Source organism: Sphaeramia orbicularis, chromosome 15 (genome assembly GCF_902148855.1).
Source record: "Sphaeramia orbicularis chromosome 15, fSphaOr1.1, whole genome shotgun sequence".
In the NCBI taxonomy this organism is placed as follows: Eukaryota; Metazoa; Chordata; class Actinopteri; order Kurtiformes; family Apogonidae; genus Sphaeramia; species Sphaeramia orbicularis.
The window spans coordinates 1,194,665-1,217,768 of NC_043971.1; the positions used below are offsets into that span (position 1 = coordinate 1,194,665).

Below are 23,104 nucleotides of genomic sequence, written 5' to 3' on the forward strand. Positions count from 1 at the left end.
TGATAGTAACCTCTCTGCTTCAACCAGAGCATGTGTAGAACCGTCTAACATCGAATACATTGAGGATTATTTACTAGAGAAGTCACATGACAAACACATCAGGGTCAATATGACCCTAAGGGTTTGGGTCATAGGTTAGGGTTACCCTAACCTATGACCCAAACCTTAAAGGTCTCGTATTATGCAATTTTTCAGTCACGTCATATAGTCTCAGAAGCCCAAAAACATAGTATTTAAGTTTGTTCGCCCCAAAATCATCCTTTTTTCGGAGTTTCAGCGGTCGAAAAAGTCCCTCTCCCAGCCCTCCTCAGAACAGGCTGTTTCTGGGCCTGCTTCCGGGTATGCAAATTAACGCATCTGTCCACGCCCACTCCCCCTCCCCTCTCTGGGAGAGGACGCGGCTTCCGCTAGCGGTACTACGCGCTAATGTTGACTGTGAAGCCATGACTCTCTCGTCTACAATACACATGTCTCAGACAGAACGTCTTTCCAAACACTGGCTTCTTTGCCTTGAGGCGTGATTGAGCCCCGATGGAAAACGGCGGTGTTGTGTCGGGTTCGTGGACCTGACACGGAAAGACGCCTGCCCCCACTAATGCAGGCAGCTGCTAACAAGCCTGATGCTAACTATACTGATGCCAACCACAAAAGGCCCGTGTTCAAAGTAGTTCTGTTGAATGTCTCTGGATATTATCAGCTCGTGCATGTTAACGGGGACGCAAACGTTAGCAGCAGTAACCGAGCTATGTTAGCTGCCATGCTAACGTTAGACGTACACATCAACAACCACCAGCTTATCCGTAATGTAGGGTTATGCAGTAAAGATACAAACAAATGATCAGAACTTACATCTCCCACACTTGTATTTGGGTCACGAAGCGTTGGTACTGCGTCCTTCTTGGTTCGGAGTCTTTGTGCTAAGCCGGAGCTGTATGGGCCCATGTTCGAAAAACACTCGTCCGTGAAATGCCGGGCACACACATACAAGCGTTTGGGAATGTTGTTTGGTCCATGACCATCACAGACAGAATCCAGCCACTTTTTACGGAGAGGCTCGGAAGTGGGGAGCAAAAATAAACTATGGTGTTGGTGTGTGCAGCCAACAACACCACAACCTGCGTGTCTCGCCTTCGCCATGTTTGTTGTCCAAGAGGTACTTTGCCAGGGCGGGGCTCGCTTTGCCAGGGTGGGGCACAGTCAGGGGGAGGAGTTAAATCCGCTTATGTCGTCATAAGCGGACCCAACTCAAACTGGGCCGTTTGAGCATTTTCACAAACTGTGGTGTAGCAAGGCAGGGGAAACAGACAGTTTTCAAATTCTAACCTCATAATGAGGCTACTGCAACACACACTACTGTAAGAAAACTGTCACAAAGTCAGATTTGCATAATACGGGACCTTTAACCCTTTGGTGCAGAATGGAACTGATACCATCAACACTCTGCACAATAATGACATTGTGGACTTTTTTATAACAGGGAAACCTACACACACACACTAACACAAACACACATACATACACATCAGTACAGTTCTAAACCTCTTGAACTGTGTTTGATGGTTTTCTTCCATTTTCTGGGTGAATGTACCAGATTAGTGCATGTCGCTCACACTGCCTCTCAAACTTCAGTCAAAATAATTTGAGTTTAAATGGAAAACAATTAAAATACTTTTTAGATGTTGCCATTAAGTTTTTCAATAAACGAAGTCATTTTGATCATTAATATATTATTTTCAGAATAATATTCAACATTCAAGTCGACTTAACACATTGAACAAAGTTAAGTGGAAAATATCCATGTTTTTGGACATTGGACATGGAAGGTTAGAGGGGTTAGGGCTCCTTATAGTGATACTGACTCATAAATGAATCAGGAGGAGGAGACCTTTAGAGCACGCTTAGGGATAGGGTTAGACAGGGTTGGGGTTAGGACTAGGGCTGTACCATGACGTAGGCCACCATGGAGGCCACCTGTGCTCCCAGTACTCGGACGTTGTTGGCGCCTGAGGCGTAGGTGGTCCTCACTCCTTTGTTCCAGTCCACAGCGATGCAGTTGATGTTCTCCCACTTCAGCATCGACTGCACAAACACAACACAGTTCAGCTGTACAACACCACAGGTTTACAAAGTACAGACTGGTCCCAACCTTCACACATTTAACCTTTTATCGGGCAAGTGACTGTTTTTGGTCATTTCCTCAGACATTAAATATCCCGTGCCTCATGTTGGTTTTTATTCAACTCTCCAGTGGTTCAGATTGGATCATGTTGAAGCTGTAAATAGATGAATTTGTGTGGGTTTTCTTTGTCTGTTTATGACGTTAGAACAGTTGTTGTGTCGTCTGTCCGTGTGTCCGTGTGTCCGTGTGTTGTGTGTCCTTACCCTACACAGCTCCTGTGTCCAGTCCTCGTCTCCTTTGTCCAAATATCCAGGAATGATAAACCTAGTCTTTCTCCTCCCGCTGTAGTTGGACACATGCATGGATGTGTCCGCCTTGATCTCCTACAACATGAACACAGACAAGAAGCAGACTAGCACACCTGTGGTCATATATGAACCCTTTTAGAACATGTATGAACTGTACTAACAAACTGAACACAGTCTGCTCTTCCATATGTGACATGTCCTAGAGTCAGACCTGTTTTATTTTACAGTTCCTTATGTTCAGAATGCTGTGTGTTTGTGTGTGGTGTTTGAATACAGACAAACAATTGTCTTCAGTCTTTTTTAATATTAGTACATGCATGTATATAGTGTGTATATTAGGGTGCATCAAACCCCCATTTTTTTTTTGCAGTGTTTGCTTTTTACTTGTCCCTAGTTTAACTTTTTTCCATTTAGTGAAAAGTAATTCCTGCAAAATTTTAGCAAATTGTGTTTGTTTAGGTGGGCCACCGGCGTTTGGAAATTTGACTTGCAAGGCTGCCGAATTCGGCAGGTTCAAAAGTCCAAAGTTTTGACTGGTTTGTTCTGTCATTCCGTTTGCTCTAAAATCATAAGAAGTAAATAAACAAAAAAATGGCAAGGTTTTAGTAGATTTGAGATGAATTTGAAACATTCAACAACTTTTTCAAGCAATTATGTTGAAATTTCGCACATGATTGCTGTATAAATGTAACAGTTTTAGCTCAACTTACAAGTACAGTACATTAAGACATCAGTGGTATCAGATGTGTTTTGCCTTACAGTGTTCAACTATATAATGGTACAGTTCATAAAATGATTAGGTGCTAGTCTTTGCCTTGCATTTCCACAGATTTGGAACAGATCTCCTGGATTCTTCAACAACTTGTAGAACATTTTGGTAGTGATCCTCACTTTTTGATACGGAGAGATAGTCTGCACTTAACACCCTTCTCAGCGCAGTCGTTGATGACATTCAATGCATCAATTAGGGCGTCTCATTTTGGGACTTCTTTTCCGATCCATCCCATCTTTAGGGTGTCCGTCAGCCAAGTGCAGAAAACCCACTTTTCAATAGAAAATCATGCATTTGTGGGTTAGTTCTGCCATATCTGCTCATGCAATGTCATATTAGAGGTTTCAGGGGTTGCTACTGTCGTTTATGAAGGTCTCAAATCATGTACAGGTCAAGGTCACATGATTTTAGACAAGGTCAAGGTCATTTGACACGGAAAAATGGGTAAAATCACAGGTTTTTGCTGATTCTTTATTGCCTAGTCTGATTTCACAGATCTGCACTCAGGGCTTTCACTGGAGAAACACTTGATCCTAGATTCCCATCTGGTACCCTCCCTTTTCTTCAGTTCAGCAGGTACCAGGTTTCTTTTTCCAGACAAGGGGGGTGGCTAGACTCAGTTGGTAGAGCGGGTTATCCAATGACCAAAGGGTAGGCGGTTTGAATCCTGGCTCCGATTGTCCACATGTTGAAGTGTCCTTGGGCAAGACACTGTACCCTAAATTCCCAGTATCCCAGTAGGGCCTGGCAGTGCCCTGCATGTTAACTTTCTAGCTGTGTTGATGTGATCAGCCAGGGTTACGACTGTCTTTCCGGAGGATGATCACACACACACAGCTAGAACACAGTTGTGGTGGGCCTTTGGTGGAACTCTGGCTTTATTCCATATTACCTCAACTTCTACAGATATTTCTTTTGCTATGTTTGCTGTCTTCTAATGGCTTTTCTTTGGCAGTGATCTGTACCTTTGAAGGACTGTTCTGACCAAAGGAAGCTGAGTGGCTGGAATAGCATTCAGTGAAGGGCCAATCACTTCCTCCCATTCATCTGCAGGGCCATCTTTTCTCTCAAAGGGCCCCCAGGGTGCTTCACCTTCTTCTCTTCACGACTCCTTCACTACCTTTAGCATATTTGGCATATTTGCACTGAAAATGGTTATGGTAAATGGACTGAACCTGTGCAAGGCACAAGCAAGGGTTTAGGGTTCAGGGTTCACACTTCGACATTGGACAGTCGGAGCCAGGATTCGAACCACCGACCCTCTGGTCATTGTCTTGTCTGGAAAAAGAAATCTGGTACCTTCTGAACTGAAGAAAAGGGAGGGTACCAGATGGGTAATCTAGGATCAAATGTTCTCCAGTGAAAGCCCTGAGTGCAGATCTGTGAAATCAGACTAGGCAATAAAGAAATCAGCAAAAACCTGTGATTTTACCCATTTTTCAGTGTCAAATGACCTTGAGCAGAATTGTCAAATGGAAATTCCAAATGCATAATCATCACCTAATAGGAATCCCATTTCAAAGAATTCATTCATATGTTTTTACATGCATTTATTTTAAAACACACACTGCAAATGAGCAACTCATCAGACATTAGTTTGGCACTAACAAGAGATTATGGCATTTTACGTCTTTCTCTAATAATTTCTTTGAAAATGTATTGTATTTTTTAAAATTTATATTTTAATTAGGGCTTAAACTATGATAGTAAGGTTTATAAAGCATTTGAGTAACTTAGGAAGTTTTACTTGACTTAAGTGTATTAAATGGTACATTCCCTTTCTGAGTCTACCGAATTTGGCAAGCTTGCAGCTCAAATTTTCAAACGCACGGTGGCCCACCTAAACATGGTCAAATTAATTAATATTTTACAGGTAGTGTTTTCTACTCAAATAAAAAATTTTTAGACTAGGGACAGGAAAAAACTTGACAAAAGGGGGGTTTGATGCACCCTAGTTGTGTGTGGTAGTGTGAGTGTGTGTGTATATATATATATATATATATATATATATATAATATATTATATATATATATAGATAGATATATATATATTATGTGTGTGTGTGTATATGTATATATGTGATATATATATAGTGTGTGGTGTGGTGTGTGTGTGTATATATATATATAGTGTGTGTGTGTGTGTGTGTGTATATATATATATGTGTTTACATGTATACACAGGATGGGGAAGCAAAATGTACAATATTCTGAGGCAGGGATTGAAAGACAGTGTATGACCAATTAGTTTATTGAAAGTCATGGGAATTTATTTGCCACAAGAAATGTCCATAATAGAAAATGTTTTTATTCTATGTGTCCTCCTTCTTTCTCAATAACTGCCTTCACACGCTTCCTGAAACTTGCACAGTGTTCCTCAAATATTGGGGTGACAACTTCTCCCATTCTTCTTTAATAGTATCTTCCAGACTTTCTGGTAATAGTTTTGCTCATAGTCTTCTCTTCTTTCCATTATAAACAGTCTTTAGGACACTCCAACTATTTTTGAAATCTCCTTTGGTGTGACGAGTGCATTCAGCAAATCACACACTCTTGGACGTTTGCTTTCCTGATTACTCATATGGGCAAAAGTTTCTGAAAAGGTATGGATAATAGTGTTAGGTATGATTATGACACCAGTATATGTTTGGGTTCAAAACAACTGACGTAGTGTCTGCTGAGAAAAAACAACTAAATGTTCAGTGTACATTTTGCTTCCCCACCCTGTATATGTGTAAATGTATATGTGTATATGTCAGGGATTAAAGTTCTCCGTCACCACGACGGCTTTCCGTCAAATGGAAAAATTGAGGGGGGAAAAAAGTCATATTGAAGTAACTTCCCCACGTGTTTCGCGGAGTCCAGTCGGCACCGCGATCCTGTCCTGGGTCTGCAGGTGTTTAACACAGGCACAGGGGGCTGACAGGTTTAACAGTGCTGATAATAAGATGACTTCTGTATTTTTATGTCGGGAGGACAGATTGATGATTATTTCTCTTTGGAAGGAAACTCTGCTCATTCTGTGCCTCAGAAACACATGGACAAGTTCAGCTTTACCGAAGTTCAGCCTCCAGACTAACTTTAGTTTAGTGCTAACAAGTAGCTTTCATTCTGAAAGAACCACAGCGAAAAGGGAAGAAGACAGAACTGATCTGCATGGACCTTCATGTTTGGGTTCATAGCTTATCTCCTCTTGCCGGTATATGACTAGTGTGTGTGTGTGTGTGTTTGTGTGTATGTGCCCTTCCCGTGTGTACGGCTGTACGCGCCGCGGCCTTCAGCTCCATCTCAAACTGTGTGAATCAGTCGTACAGTCAGGTTCATGATTCATGTTCTCACACTGTACGGACCTACGCTCGTATGCGACCTGACTGCTCACACTGTAGGACCATACACCAGAGGATACACCACACTGTAGGACCATACACCAGAGGATACACCACACTGTAGGACCATACACCAGAGGATACACCACACTGTAGGACCATACACCAGAGGATACACCACACTGTAGGACCATACACCAGAGGATGCACCACACTGTAGGACCATACACCAGAGGATACACCACACTGTAGGACCATACACCAGAGGATACACCACACTGTAGGACCATACACCAGAGGATACACCACACTGTAGGACCATACACCAGAGGATGCACCACACTGTAGGACCATACACCAGAGGATACACCACACTGTAGGACCATACACCAGAGGATACACCACACTGTAGGACCATACACCAGAGGATACACCACACTGTAGGACCATACACCAGAGGATACACCACACTGTAGGACCATACACCAGAGGATACACCACACTGTAGGACCATACACCAGAGGACGCACCACACGTTCGTGTGTTGTATCTGGAAATACAACGTTAAAATACCAAGGAATCCATAAAAGTGCATAGACCAGGGCTCACCAACACGGTGCCCGTGGGCACCAGGTCACCCGCAGGCCTGTTCTAAAAATAGAACTAGTTCAGGGTTTCCCACGTTGCTCGCGATCTACCAGTGGTTCGCCAAGGGTCACTAATATAAGAACACAAAGTTGATTGGTCATTTGGTAGAACAGGTCTAAATTTCCACCCAATCAAAATTACAAGTGCCCCCCTCCCAAGATGAAACAGTCAAGTAGCTGTCAATCAAACTTTAGCGCTGGTTTGCTGCCTGTCATTAGAGAGGGGTGGGGCCCAGGATGAGCCAGATGCCAGGCAGGTAGTGGGTTCAGCCCCGCAACCATGTGGACTGAATATAGTCAGGGAGTTATTTTCACCAACGATGAGGCACGGACTTCTGTTTGACTAATGTGAAAGACGAGTGTGTGTGTGTGTGTGTGTGTGTGTGTGTGTGTGTGTGTGTGTGTGTGTGATCTGTGGCGCGTTCTGGAAGTCAGTAAAAGATGCAACGTGGAGCGGAATTTCACCAAAGTTCACAGCAACTTTTCTGGAGATTCTCCAGTGGGAATCAGCCTCCGTGAACAGAAGGTAAAAGAGCTGAAAACTCCAGTCCAAAAACAACAGTCCATGTTCACTAAACTGACCAAGGCCAGCGCTTCAGCAGAGGCATCAGTGAAGTGGGTCACATCCTGGACAAGCGCAAACATATATACACTATCTGTGCATGCACTCAGACATCTGGAGTCGGACCTGAACAGGTGCCTCTGTATTTGACTCCAGTGGGATGACTGTAGAAGTGACGGGGATGGAGGATTTATGTGCACAAAGTTCTGGTTTTAATTAATATGTTTTGACAGCACATGTGAATTTAGAAAAGGTCAAATCCTTCAGAAATACAGCAGCACACGCTGGTGAAGTTTTATTGTGTGAGTGACAACGTTCCTTTTCACAATTTCAAAGTAGGGCTGCACGATTTTGGCAAAAAAAAAAAATCCCGATTTTTTCCTCTAAAAACTCGATTTTGATTTTGATTTATTTTTGGGTAAAACTACAAAAGACAACAGAAGTCAGCATGTCGTTTTCGTGAGCAGCCCACAATGCAAGGCACTGCTCTGACCTCAAATCTGTGATGGTATCACGTGATGAACCCCCAGAAGTTTATTTTTTCTTAATTAAATCTTTATTGAATGAAAGAGTATACAAACAATGTATGCAACAAGAAAATAACATAAGTTTGCCAGGGGGAATACACTATAACAATGTCCAAATCAGAGCAAATACTTATGTTTTTTATAGCCTTTTTGTTTCCAGATTTATCTAACAGCTTTAAATAAAGTTCAACATCTTTCAAAAAATAAATATATTTGTTTTTGTGTTACAGAACTTACATTTGTGAATGAAAAATTTAGCAAGTAAGAGGACTAAATTAATTATTTAAATTTTATATATATATATATATAATATATATATATATAATATATATATATATTGTGTGTGTGTGTGTGTTGTGTGTGTGTTGTTTTGTTGTTGTTTGTTTTTTTTTATTTATTTTTTATTTTTTTCCTGGGTATCTGGGCCCACAGAAGTGATACCAATGTAAGTCAGTGACAGGCATCAGTCGTGCGTGCGTGCGTGCGTGCGTGGACCAGGTTAATATAAGTGATCCACATGCGGTTCTGTTTAAACTGGGGATCCGTGCGTGGAATAGACCGACCCAGGACACGCTGGAGGGATTCTATCCTGGAGCGGGTGGATGTGTGTGGGCACAGGGCTGTGTGGGCTCCTCTGCTGAGGCTGATGACCCCGAGACCCGGACCCGGATCGGAAGACAGTACGGTACGGATCCGGGACAACGGAAGATGAGTGATCCGCATGCAGTTCTATTTCAGTTGCGGGATCCGTGCGTGAAGCCACGGCTTACATGCTATAAGTACTGCGGCTCATGAACACATTTAAAGTCCGGCCATTGCACGGACTTCTGTGACAGACCGCTGTCACTGATAGGAGGAGGAGCCTACGGGAGCCCGCAAGCGCACGGCCCGCAGGCACAAGAGATGAAATCGATTTTACGATTTCCCTTTTTTAAAAATCGTCCTAATTAAAAAATCCGATTTCGATTTAAAATCGATTAATCGTGCAGCCCTATTTCAAAGTATTAAAAATGCACATACAGGTGTGTATTATTTGTTTTTAGTAATTCTATAAAAATATGCAGGATTGTTCCATTTCATAATTTTTGACATAGTATTAAAATATTTAGGAATACAGCAGCAAATGCTTGTATCTGTTTTTTTCTACTTTTGATTTTCTTAATTAAAGTAAAATAATAGTTTCATATTAACACTTTTTAAGTATTGTAAATGTTAAAACAAAGATATATAAATAAATAAAATAAATGAAGAGCACAATGTTACAAACGTATGATACAAAATATGTGTATGTATGAAAAATAGCTAAGTAAATAAATGTTGCTAAATTAGAGTAGCCCTCTGGCAACTTCATTAGGTAAAAGTAGCCCACAGAAGAGAAAAGGTTGGTGACCCCTGGCATAGACGATTGTGTATTGGTGTGAGCCACGAAATGGTACTGCTAAACAAAAACCAACGAGCTGCTTTGGTAATATGTGCCATTATCTGTGAGGAATCAAAAAAGAAGAAAAGACAACGATGTGTTTGGTGCAGGCATTGGTTGTCCAGACATGGACAGTATGGGCTGTCATCCTACAGCAGGAACTAGAGGGAAGATGCAACAGTTTACGCAGTTACGCGCCCGACTGCAGAAGTGCTTTATTTTGACCCGTTTTAGTTTAGCATCTTATTTCTATCTGTGTGGTACAGTACGAAGATAAAACTGAATGAATGAGTAACACCCTTGGTATTTGCAAAGCCACTGTATTTTAAATCCCCTCAGAGAGGATCTGGAACGGAATATAATTTCTGTTTCAGTTGACGTAATTTCTTCCAATCAAAAGAGAACATGACATTGGTGGGAGGGGGTTGTGGATGCAGGTTTGACGGCGTACAGATTATTTTGGCTAGCATATACGACATCATGGAGAGGAAGGTGCTGAAGTGGGAACTATTGAGAGATGCGCGAAAAATCGATGTAAAAATAGATCCGGAATGACCAAGCTTGAAACTTTTGGTTTCAGTGCCAAAAGCAGGGGAAAAAAGATGAGTTGGTTAGGGTTACATTTACACAGACATTTTCCCCAAAATTCATGTGCTGTTGGTTGGAGTTATGTTTTAGGAGTTCCTAAATTGTTAAATAAAAAGTTTTTCACTCATTTTTGCAGTAAGACTTTGTTCTAGTTATTATTTTCACTTGCTTCAAAGGCTTTCATACCCTTTAGAATTAACCACAGAGCACAAAACTGACCTGAAGCTTTAAAAATTTTCTGGGGGGACCCCCAGACCCCCCACCAACACACTACCACTCATGACATTTTTTCTATCCCTGTTACTAATCTTCTCACCACCTGTACACTCTCCCATTCAGTGTGTTTTACAGTATTGCCATATTTGACTATATAAACTTGTACGCTATAGTAGTATTGTATGGCATCATTTTTAATAGTGGCCAATGATTTTGACCAGAAGAAAATTTTCAGTCAGATGAAAAATTTTTGCTTTAATCCCTAGTATATGTGTATATGTATGTATGTATCTATGTATATATGTACATATATGTATGTGTGTGTATATGTATATATGTACATATAGGTGTATGTGTATATACAGGGGTTGGACAAAATAATGGAAACACCTTAAAAAATCAACAAAATATAATTTAATATGGTGTAGGTCCGCCTTTTGCGGCAATTACAGCCTCAATTCTCCGAGGTATTGATTCATACAACTTGTGAATTGTTTCCAAAGGAATTTTAGCCATTCTTCAGTTAGAATACCCTCCAACTCTTTTAGAGACGATGGCGGTGGAAATCCACGTCTTACTTGAATCTCTAAAACTGACCATAAATGCTCAATAATGTTGAGGTCTGGGACTGTGCCGGCCATACGAGATGCTCAACTTCATTAGAATGTTCCTCATGCCATTCTTTAACAATTCTAGCTGTATGGATTGGGGCATTATCATCTTGAGGTGAAGGTGTTTCCATTATTTTGTCCAACCCCTGTATGTACATATATGTTTATATAGCTGTAGTGTTTGAACTGTAAACTATGTCCGATATCTGCAGGGTTTTTGTGACTTTGGACAGAAATGGGAATCCTGTGGAAAACTCAGACTGCTTTGTCTGAACCCTAACTCTAACCCAAACCCTCAGGATCGTCCTTTTCACATTCAGAAGCTTGTTGGTGACTGTTTGGAGAACTCCTCTTACCTGGTAATACTTGTTCTTCTGGGTGAACAGGAGGAACCGGGTCCCGATCTGGTCCGGGTCCAGGGCAGGACTGAGGCCGGCCTCTGGTCGGTGCCCCCCCATGGAGGGAGGTCCTGGAAGCAGCCCAGGTCCTGGAAGCAGACCTCTGCCGCTGTGGGGGGGCACACCACAGAGTCACTGTCTCTGTTCGGCTCATTAGTGGATTTAATTTCAGTGGCATTCACAGTGTCAGACCGGTGCTTCAGTGAATCCTGTTTAAATGGATCAGTGTTATTATTGGACCATATGGAATAAAAACCCAGACCCTTACCGTAGGACGCAGCGATAAGACCCCCAGCAGACCCAGAGTCCACATCTGGAGGACGGACAGATCTGTGTGTTGAACAAAAGAAAGGACAGAACCTGCAGGACTCCACCTGTGGACTGAACCAGGAACACAGTGGGTCCACCTCAGCCTAAATACCAGGTCGTCCCCCAGGTTAGTCCACGTGGTCCTGGTCCTGGGAAAACCACGGTGATAAAAACAGACCCTGGGGCCCTTTATCAACCTGTCCCAGACTATCAGAGTCATATGGACTGACATGGTTTGACTGTAGGACAGGTTCAGTCCAACAGAGACACAGACACTGTAGGACAACAGATATGATATTACATAATATACATAATCAGTATTCTTACTGGAAGGTCTCAGAACGTATGTGTGTATATGTGTTGTGTGTGTGTGTGTGTGTGTGTGTGTGTGTGTGTGTGTGTGTGTAGGTTATGTTTTGTCAGCGTTTGTCTATGTGCAAGATAACTCAAAAAGTTATGGGCGAATTTGGATGAAAGTTTCAGTAATGTTGATACTGGCACAAGGAACAAATGATTATTTTTTGGTGGTGACTGGGGTGGGGGGGCTGATCTGCCGTGGTGGAGGTCTGCGCTCTACAAGTGCTTCTAGTTTAATTGTGTAATGAATGCATAGACTGCTCTTATGTTATCAGCTGTTGTCTGACCCAGACCCAGACCCAGACCCCTGTACAGCATGTACAGCAGTTGTTTCTTTGCTCAGTCTCATATCAGAGGTGAAGGCAGAGGTTTTACACAACTGTTTGACCTTCACACTGTTTTTAGCTTACCGGCCAACAGGTCGTAAGCTATTGTCGTCATGCGGTGTCATCCGTCCGTCGTCTGTCGTCCGTTACAAAAACTTTCAATCGTTTCTCCCAAACTACAATTCCGATTGACATAAACTTGGTCTACAGCTGCTTTACGATGATGTCAACAAAAGTTAGTGAAATTATTTGGATCCAGATCTGATTCTGGATTTGGTGCGACTTTGAAAAAATGTTCCCATTAACAGATAGGAAGTGGATTGATCCAATAAATCAGTATCACTGATATCAAGTGGAATTTGAATTTTTTACAGATCTGGATGGAATATGACCAAAACATGGGCTATTCTGTAATAGAATAAATACACAGAACTGGGTGAGAATAAATGGTATCTGGATACATTCCCAAGCTTTTAATTGGCCGCTAAGCTACAGGGCCATTGGTCCGATTTTTTTTTTTTAAGACACGGCATGAAAATCTGAAAACTGTTGGACCCATAGATAAGGACCCACCCGCTTGTATTCTGAAAATCTGTTACCCCAGCTCTACCCTAACTCTAGTCCTAACTCCAAACCTAACCCTAACCATGACTTTAGCCCTGACAACCCCCCATCCTTAAATTAATCTCACTTTTTTGCAATATCACCCCTCCCCCCTTTTTTTCTGTTCTTTTTAATGTCCTGGGCACGACAGTTCCAGGCCCCTTCCACTCCACTGTCTCCTGTTCCAATAGGTAATCAGATCATTAGACCAGTGCACTACAGTTTTAACCCAGGGGTCTCAAACTCAGATCCTCGAGGGCCGGTATCCTGCATGTTTTGTTGTTTCCCTCTTCCCGCACACCTGACGGTCATTATCAGGCTTCTGCAGAGCTTGATGGTAGCTTATCATTTGAATCAGGTGTGTTGGAAGAGGGAAACATCTAAAACATGCAGGATAGTGGCCCTCGAGGACCGAGTTGAGACCCCTGGTTTAACCAAACCAGAACCTTAACCCTAACCCTTAACCTTAACCCTAACCCCTAACCCTTAACCTTAACCCTAACACCTAACCCTTAACCTTAACCCTAACCCTTAACCTTAACCCTAACCCCTAACCCTTAACCTTAACCCTAACCCCTAACCCTTAACCTTAACCCTAACCCCTAACCCTTAACCTTAACCTTAACCTTAACCCTAACCCCTAACCCTTAACCTTAACCCTAACCCTTGACCTTATTCATAGTGTATGATGTGAACTGCAGCCCCCAGTGCTCAGACTGTCCTTTCATTTTGGACACTTTGCATATTGTCCAACAGATGGCACTGCAGAGCAGCGATGGTCCTCAGCCTTCTGTTGTGTACTGACAGCCTGTATATACTGACAGTCTGTAAGTACTGACAGTCTGTATATACTGACAGTCTGTATATACTGACAGTCTGTAAGTACTGACAGTCTGTATATACTGACAGCCTGTATATACTGACAGTCTGTAAGTACTGACAGTCTGTATATACTGAAAGCCTGTATATACGACAGTCCTGTAAGTACTGACAGTCTGTATATACTGACAGTCTGTATATACTGACAGTCTGTAAGTACTGACAGTCTGTATATACTGACAGCCTGTATATACTGACAGTCTGTAAGTACTGACAGTCTGTATATACTGACAGTCTGTATATACTGACAGTCTGTAAGTACTGACAGTCTGTATATACTGACAGCCTGTATATACTGACAGTCTGTAAGTACTGACAGCCTGTATATACTGACAGCCTGTATATACTGACAGTCTGTAAGTACTGACAGTCTGTATATACTGACAGCCTGTAAGTACTGACAGTCTGTATATACTGACAGCCTGTATATACTGACAGTCTGTAAGTACTGACAGTCTGTATATACTGACAGCCTGTATATACTGACAGCCTGTATGTACTGACAGTCTGTATATACTGACAGTCTGTATATACTGACAGCCTGTAAGTACTGACAGTCTGTATATACTGACAGCCTGTATATACTGACAGTCTGTATATACTGACAGTCTGTATATACTGACAGCCTGTAAGTACTGACAGTCTGTATATACTGACAGTCTGTATATACTGACAGCCTGTATATACTGACAGTCTGTATATACTGACAGTCTGTATATACTGACAGCCTGTAAGTACTGACAGCCTGTATATACTGACAGCCTGTATATACTGACAGTCTGTAAGTACTGACAGTCTGTATATACTGACAGCCTGTAAGTACTGACAGTCTGTAATACTGACAGCCTGTATATACTGACAGTCTGTAAGTACTGACAGTCTGTATATACTGACAGTCTGTATATACTGACAGTCTGTATATACTGACAGCCTGTATATACTGACAGTCTGTATATACTGACAGTCTGTATATACTGACAGCCTGTATATACTGACAGCCTGTATATACTGACAGCCTGTAAGTACTGACAGTCTGTATATACTGACAGCCTGTATATACTGACAGTCTGTATGTACTGACAGTCTGTATATACTGACAGCCTGTAAGTACTGACAGCCTGTATGTACTGACAGCCTGTATATACTGACAGTCTGTATATACTGACAGTCTGTATATACTGACAAGCCTGTATATACTGACAGTCTGTATGTACTGACAGTCTGTATATACTGACAGCCTGTAAGTACTGACAGCCTGTATATACTGACAGCCTGTATATACTGACAGTCTGTATATACTGAACAGTCTGTATATACTGACAGCCTGTAAGTACTGACAGCCTGTATATACTGACAGCCCTGTATATAACTGACAGTCTGTAAGTACTGACAGTCTGTATATACTGACAGTCTGTATATACTGACAGCCTGTATATACTGACAGTCTGTATATACTGACAGGCTGTATATACTGACCAGCCTGTATATACTGACAGCCTGTATATACTGACAGCCTGTATATACTGACAGTCTGTATATACTGACAGCCTGTAAGTACTGACAGTCTGTATATACTGACAGTCTGTATGTACTGACAGCCTGTATATACTGACAGTCTGTATATACTGACAGCCTGTAAGTACTGACAGTCTGTATATACTGACAAGTCTGTATGTACTGACAGCCTGTTAAGTACTGACAGTCTGTATATACTGACAGCCTGTATATACTGACAGTCTGTAGTACTGACAGTCTGTATATACTGACAGTCTGTATATACTGACAGCCTGTATAGTACTGACAGTCTGTATATACTGACAGTCTGTATATACTGACAGCCTGTATATACTGACAGCCTGTATATACTGAACAGCCTGTATATACTGACAGCCTGTATATACTGACAGTCTGTAAGTACTGACAGCCTGTATTTACTGACAGCCTGTATATACTACAAGCCTGTATATACTGACAGTCTGTAAGTACTGACGAGTCTGTATATACTGACAGTCTGTATGTACTGACAGCCTGTATGTACTGACAGCCTGTATATACTGACAGTCTGTATATACTGACAGCCTGTATATACTGACAGTCTGTAAGTACTGACAATCTGTATATACTGACAGCCTGTAAGTACTGACAGCCTGTATATACTGACAGTCTGTAAGTACTGACGGCCTGATTACTGACAGCCTGTATGTACTGACAGCCTGTAATACTGACAGCCTGTAAGTACTGACAGTCTGTAAGTACTGACAGCCTGTATATACTGACAGTCTGTATATACTGACCAGTCTGTAAGTACTGACAGCCTGTAGTATACTGACAGTCTGTAAGTACTGACAGCCTGTATATACTGACAGCCTGTATATACGACAGCCTGTATATACTGACAGTCTGTACGTATGACAGCCTGTATATACTGACAGCCTATATATACTGACAGTCTTGTATATACTGACAGCCTGTATATACTGACAGTCTGTAAGTACTGACAGCCTGTATATACTGACAGTCTGTATATACTGACAGTCTGTAATACTGACAGCCTGTATATACTGACAGTCTGTATATACTGACAGTCTGTAATATACTGACAGTCTGTAAGTACGGACAGTCTGTAAGTACTGACAGCCTGTATATACTGACAGTCTGTATATACTGACAGCTGTATATACTGACAGTCTGTAAGTACTGACAGTCTGTATAACTGACAAGCCTGTATACCTGACAGTCTGTATATACTGACAGCCTGTATATACTGACAGCCTTTATGTACTGACAGTCTGTATATACTGACAGTCTGTATATACTGACAGCCTGTATATACTGACAGTCTGTAAGTACTGACAGCCTGTATATACTGACAGTCTGTAAGTACTGACAGTCTGTAATATACTGACAGCCGTAAGTTACTGCAGCCTGTATGTACTGACAGCCTGTATATACTGACAGCCTGTAAGTACTGACAGCCTGTATATACTGACAGTCTGTAATACTGACAGCCTGTATATACTGACAGCCTGTATATACTGACAGTCTGTATATACTGACAGTCTGTTAATACTGACGTCCTGTAAGTACTGACCAGCCTGTATTACTGACAGCCTGTATATACTGACAGTCTGTATATACTGACAGCCTGTATATACTGACAGTCTGTAAGTAACTGACAGTCTGTATATACTGACAGCCTGTATATACTGACAGCCTGTATATACTGACAGCCTGTAAGTACTGACAGTCTGTATATACTGACAGCCTGTATATACTGACAGCCTGGTATATACTGACAGTCTGTATAATCTGACAGCCTGTATATACTGACAGTCTGTAAGTACTGACAGCCTGTATATACTGACAGCCTGTATATACTGACAGCCTGTATATACTGACAGTCTGTATATACTGACAGTCCTGTAAGTACTGACAGTCTGTAAGTACCTGACAGTCTGTATATACTGACAGTCTGTAAGTACTGACAGGTCTGTATATACTGACAGCCTGTATATACTGACAGTCTGTATATACTGACAGCTTGTATATACTGACAGCTTGTATATACTGACAGCCTGTATATACTGACAGCCTGTATATACTGACAGCCTGTATACTGACAGTCGGTATACTGACAGCCTGTAGATACTGACAGTCTGTATATACTGACAGTCTGTATATACTGACAGCCTGTATATACTGACAGTACTGTATATACTGACAGTCTGTATATACTGACAGCCTGTATATACTGACAGCCTGTATATACTGACAGTCTGTAAGTACTTGACAGCCTGTATATACTGACAGCCTGTATATACTGACAGTCTGTATATACTGACAGCCTGTATGTACTGACAGTCTGTAGTACTGACAGTCTGTATATACTGACAGCCTGTATATACTGACAGTCTGTAAGTACTGACAATCTGTATATCTGACAGCCTGTAGTACTGACAGCCTTATATACTGACAGTCTGTAGTACTGACAGCCTGTATATACTGACCAGCCTTATATACTGACGCCTGTAAGTACTGACAGTCAGCCTATATATACGACAGCCTGTATAATACTGACAGTCCTGTAAGTACTGACAGCCTTATATACTGACAGCCTGTATATACTGACAGCCTGTATATACTGACAGTCTGTATATACTGACAGTCTAAGTACTGACAGCCTGTATATACTGACAGCCTGTATGTACTGACAGTCTGTATATACTGACAGCCTGTATATACTGACAGCCTGTATGTACTGACAGTCTGTAAGTACTGACAGCCTGTATATACTGACAGCCTGTATATACTGACAGCCTGTATATACTGACAGTCTGTAAGTACTGACAGCCTGTATATACTGACAGTCTGTATATACTGACAGCCTGTATATACTGACAGTCTGTATATACTGACAGTCTGTATATACTGACAGCCTGTATATACTGACAGTCTGTATATACTGACAGTCTGTATATACTGACAGTCTGTATATACTGACAGCCTGTATATACTGACAGTCTGTATATACTGACAGCCTGTATATACTGACAGTCTGTATGTACTGACAGCCTGTATATACTGACAGCCTGTATATACTGACAGTCTGTATGTACTGACAGCCTGTATATACTGACAGTCTGTATATACTGACAGCCTGTATATACTGACAGTCTGTATATACTGACAGCCTGTATATACTGACAGTCTGTATATACTGACAGTCTGTATATACTGACAGCCTGTATACTGACAGCCTGTATACTGACAGTCTGTATATACTGACAGCCTGTATATACTGACAGTCCTGTATATACTGACAGTCTGTATATACTGACAGCCTGTATATACTGACAGCCTGTATATACTTGACAGTCCTGTAAGTACTGACAGCCTGTATATACTGACAGTCTGTCTGTACTGACAGCCTGTAGGTACTGACAGTCTGTAGTACTGACAGTCTGTATATACCTGACAGCCTGTATATACTGACAGTCTGTTAAGTACTGACAATCTGTATATACTGACAGCCTGTAAGTACTGACAGCCTGTATATACTGACAGTCTGTAAGTACTGGACAGCCTGTATATACTGACAGCCCTGTATATACTGACAGTCTGTAAGTACTGACAGCCTGTATACTGACAGCCTGTATATACTGACAGCCTGTATATACTGACAGTCTGTATATACTGACAGTCTAAGTACTGACAGCTGTATATACTGACAGCCTGTATGTACTGACAGTCTGTATATACTGACAGCCTGTATATACTGACAGCCTGTACTGACAGTCTGTAAGTACTGACAGCCTGTATATACTGACAGCCTGTATATACTGACAGCCTGATATACTGACAGTCTGTAAGTACTGACAGCCTGTATATACTGACAGTCTGTATATACTGACAGCCTGTATATACTGACAGTCTGTATATACTGACAGTCTGTATATACTGACAGCCTGTATATACTGACAGCCTGTATATACTGACAGTCTGTATATACTGACAGTCTGTATATACTGACAGCCTGTATATACTGACAGTCTGTATATACTGACAGCCTGTATATACTGACAGTCTGTATGTACTGACAGCCTGTATATACTGACAGCCTGTATATACTGACAGTCTGTATGTACTGACAGTCTGTAAGTACTGACAGTCTGTATATACTGACAGCCTGTATATACTGACAGCCTGTATATACTGACAGTCTGTATATACTGACAGTCTGTATATACTGACAGTCTGTAAGTACTGACAGTCTGTGTATACTGACAGTCTGTATATACTGACAGCCTGTATATACTGACAGTCTGTAAGTACTGACAGTCTGTATATACTGACAGCCTGTGTATACTGACAGTCTGTATATACTGACAGCCTGTATATACTGACAGCCTGTGTATACTGACAGTCTGTATATACTGACAGCCTGTATATACTGACAGTCTGTATATACTGACAGTCTGTATATACTGACAGCCTGTATATACTGACAGTCTGTATATACTGACAGTCTGTATATACTGACAGCCTGTATATACTGACAGTCTGTAAGTACTGACATGAAGCAGATAAGCGATTATTATCACTCCTTAAATATGTCAAACTGCATAACCAAATGTATGCTACACAAATGGATAGTAGACAACCATACTGTTATACACATGGACCCTAACCCTAACCCTGGGTAAGTTCCCATCAGGTCCATGTGTTAAGACATGCAGAAATGGACTATATCTGCATGTGTCTCACCTTCATCCTCCTCCTCCTCCTCCCTTCTTCCTCGTCCTCCTCCTCCTCTTCTTCCTCCTCCTCTGACTCTAATACATTAGGAGGATTAACATTCCTGGATAAGCCTCTCCTTCAGTCCATAATCTTAACTTCCCCAGCTCTTCACTCCTCCTCCTCCTTCTCCTCCTCCTATATTGTTAAAAGTGCACTTTTTTTTTTTTTTTTTTCAAAAGAATTTCCAGGTTGTTTATATTTGTTCATGGTATCTCCAAGTACTGCTCGTAGATGTAAACATTTTCATTATGGAATTTGACTTTTTTTTTTTTTTTTTACTAAAAAACATAGAAAAAACTTTGGACTTGACATTATTTATCAGTTCTTATCCTATTATTTATATTTTTCTGGTCCCCACTTTATAAAATATTTGGCTGTATGTGGAACTGAACTAAAATGAGTTTGACGCCTCTGGGCTAAATAACTGACGACACTGTGTGAAAAACAGGCGTATCTTCTGAGCCGTTGGTAACGTCGCTCAGAGGCATCAGACTCTTCAGTTCTTGTTTGTTTCTCTTTTTTAATGGCAGGTCGACGCCCTACCGGCGTGTCGGAACATCGGAGCAGGTGTTGTGGAGCTGCTCATTGTGTTTCTGCTCACACCTGCTCAGCTTCAGGCCTTTGTGATTCAACTGGGTTCAACTACGACAAAGGGTCAATCACATACTGAGAAGAATGATGCTCCACTTCAAGGTAAAACTAAACTAAAAGTAAGCATTGAGAAAATAACGAAAACTAATAAAAACTATCAAACCTGCTCTAAAAACTAATTTAAACTAACTGAATTAGAGAAAAAAAAAAGTCAAAACTAAACTATACTGAAAAATCCTAAACTATTCTAACCTTGCTCCACTTTACTCTGTAAACCTTTACAAATGTCTGGCGTGTTTACCGTCAGTATTCTGAAACTTACACTCATCCAGTTCTGATGTCAGGAACAAACGGGTCTGTTTATGAAATGGGTTTATTTTAGTATCTGACACTTTTCCATTTTTAGACCCAATAATAAAAGGTAAATGTAGACATATTTACCCCAGGATGGACCTAACGATGACCTCAGATAAACAAGCCATCCCCTAATTAATGAATTTCTAATCAAATATTGGGTCCAAAAATAGGACCTAAATATGGACATTAAATCTCCCTAGATGTCAGTGCATTAGATGTGTAAACGTGTGTAAATGTCTCTATAGACTATAAATAAAGACACTGTTTCAATATGTCGATCCTAGTGGTTTTTCTAATCCACACGTGGGTTTGGCATCATTCTGAGTCTCATTCCAGGTTTGGTGTGGAACCTATGGTGTCCACTGGTGTTACATGTGGAACCCATGGTGTCCACTGGTGTTACATGTGGAACCCATGGTGTCCACTGGTGTTACATGTGGAACCTGAACATTTAAACACATATAGATCAACAGAGATTTTCCAACAGTGGTAAATTTTGTCAGACATTCTGCCTTGAATATTTACTACGATTCCCAAAATGCACCTGTGACAGAATAAAGACATATACAATAAAATAGTCATGTGTAATGTTCGTGTCCTTTTGACCGTGTTACATGTGGATTAATATATAAAAATAATATAAAAATGTGTTTTATCTGATAAATTGTTTCTCTTTTATATGAACAACCTCAAATGTCTTAAGAGGAGTAGATGCAATTTTAGCAATATTCTGCCTGTTACTAAATATTTTGTGTACTCTATAAAAAAAAAAAGGTAGTATTCTGGCAGCTTGGGCGCCAAAAAAATACTGTTAAATAATGGAAAATAACCATCTCATAAAAATACGGTAATTTGGGTTAGTTATATGTTTATAGGTAATTTGATTGTTTTAATACATGTAAATATTCTTTGTTAAACATTAAAAAGTAAAAAAAAAAAAAAAAAAAGCAAAATCTCATGTAAAGTTAGGGCAAAAAACTGTATTTTAATTATGGAAAATTACCATATTTTTATGAGATGGTTATTTCTGTTATTTAACAGTATTTTTTTTTGGTGCCCCAGCTGCCGGAATATTACCCTTTTTTTTGTTGTTTGTTTGTTTTGGTTTTTTTCTTTGTTTTGTTTTTTTTACATTGTAGGATAGACCAAATCTGAAACACTTTCATCAAATATGACTCATTTTTAAAAAATATTTCTATGGTTGGAGCTCTCACATCCAAGGTTCTAATAGTTTTGGAGTTTTCATTATAGTTTAGTTTTATTTAGTTTTGACTTTTTTTCTCTAATTCAGTTTGTTTTAATTCATTTTTGGAGCAGGTTTGATAGTTTCTATTAGTTTTCATTTTTTTCTAAATGCTTAGTATTAGTGTAGTTTTAGTATTATCTCCGCAAGGATGTATTGTGATTGCTTTGCGTGCATGCATGCATGTTTGTTTGTTTGTTAGCCAGATAACTCAAGAAGTTATGGACGGATTTCCATGAAATTTTCAGGAAATGTTGATACTGCCACAAGGAAGAAATGATTAAATTTTGGTGGTGATCAGGGGGGGCACTGATCTGCCCTGGCAGAGGTCTGCGCTCTACGAGTGCTTTTCTCGTTGTAGTTTAGTTGTAGTTCAGTTGTAGTTCAGTTGTAGTTCAGTGGTCTCTTTCCTCTTCTTCTCTGTGCTCCTATTCAAATCAATCCCAGACAGGACTCTGCTGCTTTAGTCTCCATGTTTCCAGGTAGAGTGGGGACCAGAAGACGACTGGAAACCACAAGTGAACACAAGTGACGGAGCAAAAAATGTCGTATGGAGACAGCACAGAAAACTGAGAGAGACAAAGAAATCCATTTAACATCAATCTGACATTGACAAAGACCAAAACCAAGGGAATCTGATCCATAAGTT

The 23,104-nt window shown here is 40.8% G+C and overlaps 1 pseudogene; it reads right to left on the reverse strand.

The window, feature by feature from the left end:
* Nucleotides 1-20,850, reverse strand: part of LOC115434542 (inactive pancreatic lipase-related protein 1-like) — a 42,097-nt pseudogene extending 21,247 nt beyond the window's left edge.
* Between the last annotated feature and the right edge of the window lie 2,254 nt (nt 20,851-23,104).